The sequence below is a fragment of the Brachyhypopomus gauderio genome, chromosome 3 (assembly GCF_052324685.1).
Source record: "Brachyhypopomus gauderio isolate BG-103 chromosome 3, BGAUD_0.2, whole genome shotgun sequence".
In the NCBI taxonomy this organism is placed as follows: Eukaryota; Metazoa; Chordata; class Actinopteri; order Gymnotiformes; family Hypopomidae; genus Brachyhypopomus; species Brachyhypopomus gauderio.
The window spans coordinates 11,259,441-11,269,233 of NC_135213.1; positions in this window are offsets into that span (position 1 = coordinate 11,259,441).

Consider the following 9,793-nt stretch of genomic DNA (forward strand, 5'->3'; position numbering starts at 1 on the left):
AAAGTCTCAATACTCTGGACAGGTGTTCTGGTTATCCTATTAGGTTCCTTTCTTTTTATGTAGCAGCAAACTTGAGTGATGTGGTGTTCCATTTCCTGCCATTTCCTGCCTCCCTTGCGAGGGCCAGCATTCTTTCTGCTACTAGGTGTCCCATCTCCTCATGTAGGTGTTTGTAGACGACAGGTATCAGGGAATCAGGAATAGCCAACTGCTTTCTCTTTGCAATGTCTCTCCTCAGGATGGCATCTCCATCTACCTGGAGACGCAGCCACTCCCTGAGAAGACCTCTGACAGTGTTAGTTTCTTCTTGTCTTTGTATCTCACGTGACTACATGTGCTTTTCAGGGACAAGACTCTTCCTATGGCCAAGTCCACATTCTGGGCAGTTCTGATGGCTTCCAATGTAAGGGGTTGAATTGGCTGCATGATGTTACACTCCTCTGGCAGGAGTCACAGGCGAGATCCAGTTAACTTCCCCTATTCTTTCCTTCTCCAGAGTTTCCCCCATGCACCCAATAACATCCTCTGGACATTCCTCTGTACATTCCTGCAGGATCTCTTCAAGTGGTATTTCTGTGGGTGCAAATGTCTTGTTGATGCCAGAGGTCAGAGGAGAATGGCCAGACAGGTTCGAGCTGATAGAACGGCAACAATAACTTAAATGTCCAGTCATTATAACCGAGGCATGCAAAAGAGCATCTCTGAACGCAAACATGTCGAACCCTGAGGCAGATGGACTACCGCAGGAGACCACACTGGGTGCCACTACTGTCAGCTAAGGAAATTGAGGCTACAATTCGCACAGGCTCAACAAAATTTGATAATAGAACATTTGAAAAACGTTGCCTGGTCTGATGAGTCTTGATTTCTGCTGTGACATTCTGGTAGGGTCAGAATTTTGCATCAACAACATGAAAACATGGATCCATCCTGCCTTGTATCACCGATTCAGGCTGGTGGTGGTGGTGCAATGGTGTGAGGGATATTTTCCTGGCACACTTTGGGCCCGGACACTCTTCCGGCTTTCATGAGAGGCGGTCGCACTTTATCTCTGCTCCTGCACTCCCTCTGCTTCAGCTAGCTTAGCTTCTTTGTCTCGTCTTAGTTTCCTGACGTGGTTCTTCAAACTTTAGCAAAGGAATGGATTTGATCAGGTGGTCTCTCAATGCAATTGGCATTATTTTTTCCTCGTGGAGTCATGGTGTGGGAGAACCCACATGTCTGGACGGACCGTCCTCATCTGGATATGTGTTTGGCTCAGGGGGGACGTGGCGTAGTTTGTGTCTTGCGCCTCTCTCCCTGGAAGATGTTGAGGATGTGTTCTTATTTGGAACTTTGATCACTGGGGTTCTGCTGATTGGATTAGGTGTTGCCCTGGTGTATCGAGAAATTAAAAGAGTGGGGTCAGTTATCTAACGCCCACGAAAATTGCCCAACTTGATTGACGTGGTGGGTAGAGCTGTTGGAACTGTTGGAACTGTTGAAACACAGACTGTGACTTTTAAAAAGCTGGATTTGATCATGGAGGGAATCAATGCTCTACGCATGAAGTTGGATCAGTTGGGAGACCGCTGACTTAAGGGGAGTTCATGTGTTCAAACACTCAAGGACGAGCTCCTTGCTAAACTCTTCATTCATGATTATCTGCATTGGCGCCCAAACAAATTTCTCCCAGAAGGTCGTTGTCTTGGTTACCTGCTCCTACCCCCACACAGAGACTGTCAGAGATGGCTTTCGCCTTCCACTGCGAACTTTGACACAAAAACTGTGTGCCAGGCCTCTGGCTCCCCCCTCCCTCTCTGAATGAATCACACCTCTCACTGCTTACTGTCTGTGTTATCAATGCTGTATGTGCTATGGGGATTTTTTGCATGCACACAGACTGTTTTGCGAGAATAATCTGTGGTCATATTTTTTTGTCTCCTCCTGGTGTTATCTCTCTATGTTTCTCCTCCATTCTGTGGAGGTGGCACGTCTACGTTTACGCCGCCGCCGCTCTGGGTTTTCGGTGCTTTAACACGGGGCCCAGGGAACTAACACATTTTATCTTGTACTTGTACAATGTATGATGAATAAAACTATCTACTATCTACCATTAGTACCAATTGAGCATTGTGTCAACGCCACAGCCTACCTGATTATTGTTGCTGCCCTTGTCCATCCCTTTATGACCACAGTGTATCCCTCTTCTGATGGCTACTTCCAGTAGGATAACGCACCATGTCATAAAGCGCGAATCATCTCAGACTGGTTTCTTGAAGTCACCAAATCTCAATCCAATAGAGCACCTTTGGGATGTGGTGGAATGGGAGATTCGCATCATGGATGTGTTGCCGACAAATCTGCAGCAACTGCGTGATGCTATCATGTCAATATGGACCAGATTCTCTGAGGAATGTTTCCAGTACCTTGTTGAATCTATGCCACGAAGGACTAAGGCAGTTCTGAAGTCAAAAGGGAGTCCAACCCTGTACTAGCAAGTTGTACCTAATAAAGTAGCCAGTGAGTGGATAATCTGCCAGCTCTGCTACCCAGCAGTGTCCAACTGTCTCACGTTTTGCATGTGTCATTCAAAAGTAGGACTAAATACCAAGACATCAACCAAGGACGCAAACTTCATCTCTGAGATTTCCCAAGCATCTCTCCATGTACCTCTGAGAGACTGCTGGTGCATTTGTGAGTCCAAACGAAACTCTCACCCATTGGTACAGCCCCCATGGTGTTATGAATGCTGTACAGGGCTTGCTTTTCTCACTGACGAAGCCCTGGTGGATCTCCTGTATCCTTGGGATTGGGTGACGGTCCGGTAGGGTTTTCCCATTCAACAGTCTGTAGTCCATGCATAGGCGGAGGCTCCCGTCTTACTTCCTGACATATACTACTGGTGAGGAATATGGAGAACAGGACTTCTGGAACCAGCCTAGGTGGAGCATGTATGTGTGCTTTTACCTCCTGGTAGAGGTGTCTAGGGATTGTATCATATGCTCTTTGTACCAGTACGTTGTCTTTTAACTGGACATCTATCTCCAGATATTTAATGCACCCTGTATCCCAATCATTCTTTGCGAGCACATCACATTCTCCTCTGAGCATTTCTTTACCTGCTGGTGCTGGTCGTTCACCAGGGTTCACCTTGTGGCTCTGTACTAGGCTCATACACAATGGGGCGACACTTCTTTCCTATGTCTTCTATAGGCTCTGTCTGCAATAGGTAAATGGCAGCAACACTGTGCATCCAACCGTTGTACGGCCACACAGCACGAGGTCATTGTCAGTTGTGTCGTCAATGGTTACCCCTATGCTGCTATTGTCTTCCAGAGAGAGCTGGATTAATTGTTCTCCAATTTTTAGGCCTGCTGTCCATGGTGCCTCAGGGTTCAGTTCCAACACTACATGTGGAACATTGAATATCCCCTTTTTTAACAACCCACATTGGACAGACATCACTTTGTTCTTAGGGATAGTTTCTTGCTGTTTGCACACCCTGGTGATATGGGGTTGGCTCTCGGGTTTCTGTGTCTTTTGAATGGATAAAATTGCTTTTGCAGTCCTTTGCCCTCAGTGGGGAACCGTCAGGGCCCTCTATGCCCTCTCAGAGGGCCTAAAATATTCTTAAGCATTATATATATAATTATCCAATTTTATTTTATCTACTTACAGTTTGACATTCGACATCTAAACAATTACAAAAATATAAGCAAATAAAATATTCACCCGTGTCTATTCAATCTGTGTTGGAAGGTGAGGGGTTAAGTGGAAGCCTGTGAGCCTGTGTCTCCCCCTATCAGGACTGTGATGCCCTCTGTTCGTTTACAGAGGGCCTGGCAGTTATAATTCAGCGCAATACCAGTTTCAAATGACAGCAAAATTGACCAATCATATCTTCTCTCTTAGTGGGCGGGCTTAACTGTATGATAATTTCCGCCCGCTGTGGCGACGCTAGCTGTCGTTAGCACCACCGCTAGCTAGTTTCGATTCATCCCTTTGACGTCCTCGTGCGCGTTGTTTACATATTCCGCTTCCGAGAACCACGGAGCTGTGAACCTTATTTTGTTTGGAAACTTATTTTGCTTAAGACGTTATCTAGTACAGATATTATTGTTTATTACGTTTTTAAAGCTGTACTGTCGTCTCAGTTTTTCTTTATTGCGGGCCCAGGTTTAAAGGTCACGGTTCGCTACTGTTTGCCCTACCTCTAGGGCAGAGCCCAGTTTTTTCACCATGTAACCAGAAGGGACAAAGTCTCTAGGCATGTCATTGGTCAGCACCAGCTCTTGTATCACATTGAAGCCGATGATCGGGCGTTCAATATCACTACTGACAACTAGGATCAGGACCAAGACAGGCTTGTCACTCACCCCTGTGGCTGCATTTTTTGACAGCGTGAATTCATTCTCCATCCAGCCGTCATATGGGATATCTTTCCCATTTGCCGCAGATAGCTCCAATACTCTGTCCGCAAGTACCTCTTTCACTGGTATCACATCTTGCAGGTATTTCCTTTTCCTTGTTTCCTACTATTGATTCTTGTGAACCAGTGTCCCATAGTATTATGGGCTCCGTCCCCCTCTTCTAGCTGTCAATCTCTGTCGTCCTGGTCTGTGTGTTAGTGTTTTTTTCCTTCCTGTCTGTCCCACCCTCCCTTGTAACCCTGCCCCTTTGATTCCCCATTCCACCTGTGCCTTGTTGGTGTCTATGTACTTAATCCCCCTAGTTCCCTACCTCCGTCATCGGTCATTGTTTGTAAGTTGTCCTTGGTCACCTTATGGTAATGTTATCTTCGCTGCCTCTGATTTCCCTGTTCCCATTGGTCTGTTTGTTCGTGTCCAACGACACCCCCTCATCCTCGCACGACGTTACATCTTCGCCCTCCAAATAGTGAAGAATTTGCCTCCTGAGTTTCCAAGGTAATCTTTGTTGTCTTTATCAACCGTTAGACCAAGTGCTCTGCAAATGTCGTTCAATTCTAATGCTGTTCGGTTTAAAAACTTTTCTTCTATCCCCAAAGGTATTCTCCTAATCAGGCGACATCTGTTGTACTTTGGACATTATTAAAAGTCCTTACCCTCACTGCTTTGCTTGGAGTACTGTTGTTTTTACTTAGCGAACGGCTAGCTCTCACAGTGTCGTAGCGAGTCACTTTTGACTTGTCTTGTTCGTGACAAACTCCAACAGGCCGAAAACACCAAATTTATGTTGCACCCTTGAAGAGACTCGACTTCACATTTTGCAACTTTATTTTGCCAGTTTGGTGTTGGAGGTATATTTACATGAGGCACACAGCATGCAAGCACACACTGCATAAAAAAAAAAAAACAACCTTTTGCACTCCGCCCCGTCACCTCCCGTTTACATCATCATTGAACTATGACCTCTTGTGCATAACAGAAAAAGAAAGAAACAAAAAAGAAACCCCATACACAGTACAAAATTTATAAAATCAAGTTACTTCCTTTATGGCGTTCTGTTCCAATAAACAAAAAAATAAGATATTTATTTAAATCTATAACTAGGTTGCAACATAAGGCCAGGACAACATAATACCCAGACACCATAAGGCCAGGACAATGTAATGTCCAGACACCATAAGGCCAGGACATCGTAATGCCAGGATACTGTAAGGCCATGATTCTATAACACCAGGACACCATGAGGCTAGGACACCATAAGCCCAGGACACTGTAATGCCAGGACACCATAAGACCAGGACACCGTAATGCTAGGACACCATAAGACCAGGACACCATAAGACAAGGACACCTGCCTGTCGAGCTCCTTGCTATGAAGATCTTCACCTTGAGTCTCCCACAACAATAGCACACATTACACAGAGCTGCTTGCACTCCTCAGAGCAACACAAGACACTGCACTCCCCACTCCATGGAAACTTAATTTCAGAAAGAGAAGAAAGTGAGGGAGAAGACATAGAAGGGGAATATTCCCTTGGAAATGTGTCCACACAAGGCTGAGGGAGTCCACAAAGCATGCCCTTGATCAGACTAGTGTAAGGATAAAGGGGAGATTGGGAAGACAGTGCTGGCTTTCATGTGGATGGCTGCTGTCGATGTGTAGCCTCACTCATGCACAATGCCAGGGCCATTCACTAGATACAAGCACAAAGTAAAAATCACACACACACACACACACACACACACACACACACACACACACACACACACACGCACACACACACACTCTTTCTCTCTCACACATATGCACACACACACACACACCTGATCCAATATGCAGAGAACAGATATGTACATATTTATACAAATGCAAACCATATTAGGAACTGATACTGTTCATACTTTTTTGTCAGGAAATATAAAAGTAGCATGTTGTAAGGAATTAATTACCCTGTCTAAATTTTACTTATTGTTATTTTAAAAAGACATTTCCTGTTTAGCACAACATAATGTGTTTCTCTTTGGCTCACCCCAAAACTCCAGCCGCCAGCTGTCCTGTAGCAATCCTCTCACATTTCTGAGCGACAGAAAGAGGGAGTAGGAGGAAACAGCAATAAAAAGTGAGAGTGAGAGAATAAGGCAGCACAAGGAGGGGGACAGAGATTCCAGCATATTGTGTGTGTGTGTGTGTGTGTGTGTGTGTGTGTGTGTGTGTGTGTGTGTGTGTGTGTGTGTGTGTGTGTGTGTGTGTACTGGGAAAGGATGCCGAGAAAATGAATGGATGTTGATTCTAACCTGTCACCACTGTGTGGCCATTTGGGCCAATATAAAATCCCTGATGTGTCTTTGATTCCTGCGCATTTCTTCTCTGGCTCAGATTGAATGGGAAGGCGGGTAAGGAAAAGATTATACCAGGAGATATGTAAACTACGCAGGAAAGGGGAGGGAGTATGGGCCAAGGTTTATACTGCAAAAGAGAAAAAGAACATGTGACAGAGAAAACACATGTTTACACATGAATAAAGCAGCACAAAGTGGGAGATGAGAGTGCTAATGGCAGCAGAGGTAGTGAGAGTGTGGGCAGTGGGAGTTTGTCCAGTGGAAGTGTGGGCACTGAGCAGTGGGAATTTGTGCAGTGAGAGTGTGTGCAGTGTGTGCTGTGGGAGTGTGAGCAGTGAGAGTGTGTGCAGTGTGAACAGTGAGAGTGTGTGTAGTGGGAGTGTGCAGTGTGAGCAGTGAGAGTGTGTGCAGTGGGAGTGTGTGCAGTGTGAGCAGTGGGAGTGTGTGCAGTGTGAGCAGTGGGAGTGTATGCAGTGTGAGCAGTGGGAGTGTATGCAGTGTGAGCAGTGGGAGTGTGTGCAGTGTGAGCAGTGGGAGTGTGTGCAGTGTGAGCAGTGGGAGTGTGTGCAGTGTGAGCAGTGGGAGTGTGGCCAGTAGGAGAACCTGGCTGAGCCCACATGTCTTGTTTATTGGTAAGTAGGTTAGTTGAGGTCTCTGTCATCATGTGCCAGTGGGCTGAACCACAAGCTGAGAATACTCACACCACACAGCTAGATTCTAGCTCAGTTTCTACAAAATACTCCTTTTTCAGGTTTCTGTTATGGAAAATATGCAACTATCTTGTCAGAAAACAGGACTGATTATGTTACATGGTAAGCTATTTGAGACCTAAAAGGTATTTCCCTAACCATTTGATATTGTACATCTTATACATGACATAGTCCTCTGTAATTATCAAAAGTAGTCATACGCATACTGGTAGTTATTGTCATTTTTTGGAACATACATGTCTCCATTTCGTAAAAAAACAAAAACAAGTGTACTTTAGGAATTAGCAGTCCATAAAAATTTGAGATGGAGATATGAAAATGAAATGGAAAGATTGGATGAGTGAAACTAAGGAGAGCAGTGAAAGGGGTGTTCCTCAGCCCCAGCTGTTCCTCTCTGTCAGAACAACGGCACGTTGGAAGCCAGAACTGGGTTGCGAATAGGGTACACGCTCAGAAACAGCTACAGCCACTACCCAGAAGAATCCATCTGCAATGCAGAGAGAGGGCGCTCCACACAATGGACTACGTTTCACATCTAAGCCGCTCTGAGCCAAATTTAAGCAGTTCCTGAACAAATCAGGAACCCAAGGAGAAAACTTGCAGCAGAAAATGCTTTAGCAGTGACGGGAGATGTGGGATCTTCCATAGTAAACCAATGGGTGAACTCAGCTGAAATCAAAGCATTTTTTATCATAACATTTTTCTTCTAAAAATCTTCATCCATAAAGTCCTCAAAGATCTCTTATTTCCAAGGAATTCAATACATCCTAGACATACCAAGCCTCTCACACCACCTCACAGTCATGAGATGCCTTCTTTCTTTGCACATGCCCCCCCCCCCCCCCCCCCCCCCCCACCCCAAGGCCATATATCAAAAATCAGTTGAGTGTTGGCATTCACACACACAACCGTGCTTCACGGAGGGGTTTTAATAGGAGCGGCTCAGCAGGACGCGACACAGGGGCTCTTTCTGCACTGGCTGCAGGTAACAGGCCAAGCCATTGATGGGGCTCTGCTTCCCCTGTGGCTGATATATGGTGGGCTTGAGGGGTTAGTCGTGAGCAAGCCGAGGAGGAGAGGCTATATAGATCAAGCCATCAGCGCAACTCTTGTCACCCCTCCTTTTTATGAGTTTGTCTTTTCCTTCAAAGATTTACGGTCAGTGTGTTTTTTTTTTTTACTACCACATGGGCGTTTGAGTGGGGTTAGGTAAGCCTAATTCAGTATGAAGCCCTAATTGAGAAGCCCTCACACTCCACATGTTCAGAGGACATGGGGGAGGGGGAAGGCACGAAAAAGCCTAGAAGGAAAGAAGGAAGGAAAGAGGGAGCGAACAGGGAGTGTTGGTTTCAGGAGTGAAAAATAGCTGCCTGTCAGGCGCAGACGCCTGCTATGTCTGTGTGGAGGGCCTATTAATGAAGAAAGACCGTTCTGCTTTCTCTGAAATATTAACTTTACACTATAGTGTCTCATACATATGCATTCAGCACACCCAAACATAATCAATGGATAAAAGGATAGAATAACTAATCTTGAAAGAATACAAAGTCTCTTTTTAATTACCCCCCACCCCTAGGCTCTGTGGCAATCAAAATGACAACTGTCAAACATTGTAAACAAATGCACATTTTTCTCTGTACAACACCCACCTTCTAAGGTTTGTTTGGCAGGTAAAAGCTGATGACATGGAGGATATTCCCGAATTGAGATGTATCAAATGGTGTAAATGTCACACTGACCCTTTTACTGACTAGTGATACATAGCAACATTGCTTTGATTCTGTTCACTAAGTTACACACACACACACACACACACACACACACACACACACACACACACACACACACACACACATATATATATATATATATATATATATATATATATATATATATATATATATATATATATATATAAGCAAACAAAAACATGAAAAACTTTTTGCCTAAATAAGCATAATGAGCCATGTTTTCCTATCAGGTAAAATACTGCAATTTATGGTTTATGAGAATACAGTTACAATAATTTGTTCCTAAATTCTAGTTTTTGATATGTGTCTTTATTGATTAGAAACCTCTGACTAAGGTTATGGTGTTTTTGACTGAGTTTGATTGGGCCCTAACATTCTCTCAGGGTTACTTATAAAATGGTTCTGACCTTTGCTTGAGTGGCATACCACTCTTGTTCCCCAAAAACACCTTTGTTCCTTTTATTCATGATTATCAACATAATAGCCGTTATCTGAAGCCCTTTAGCACTGCCGATGGTTACGAGGGAATGCTTTAATAGATTTGAAGGGGACAAAGGTAGGCAATGTTTCGCTGGACATGTCA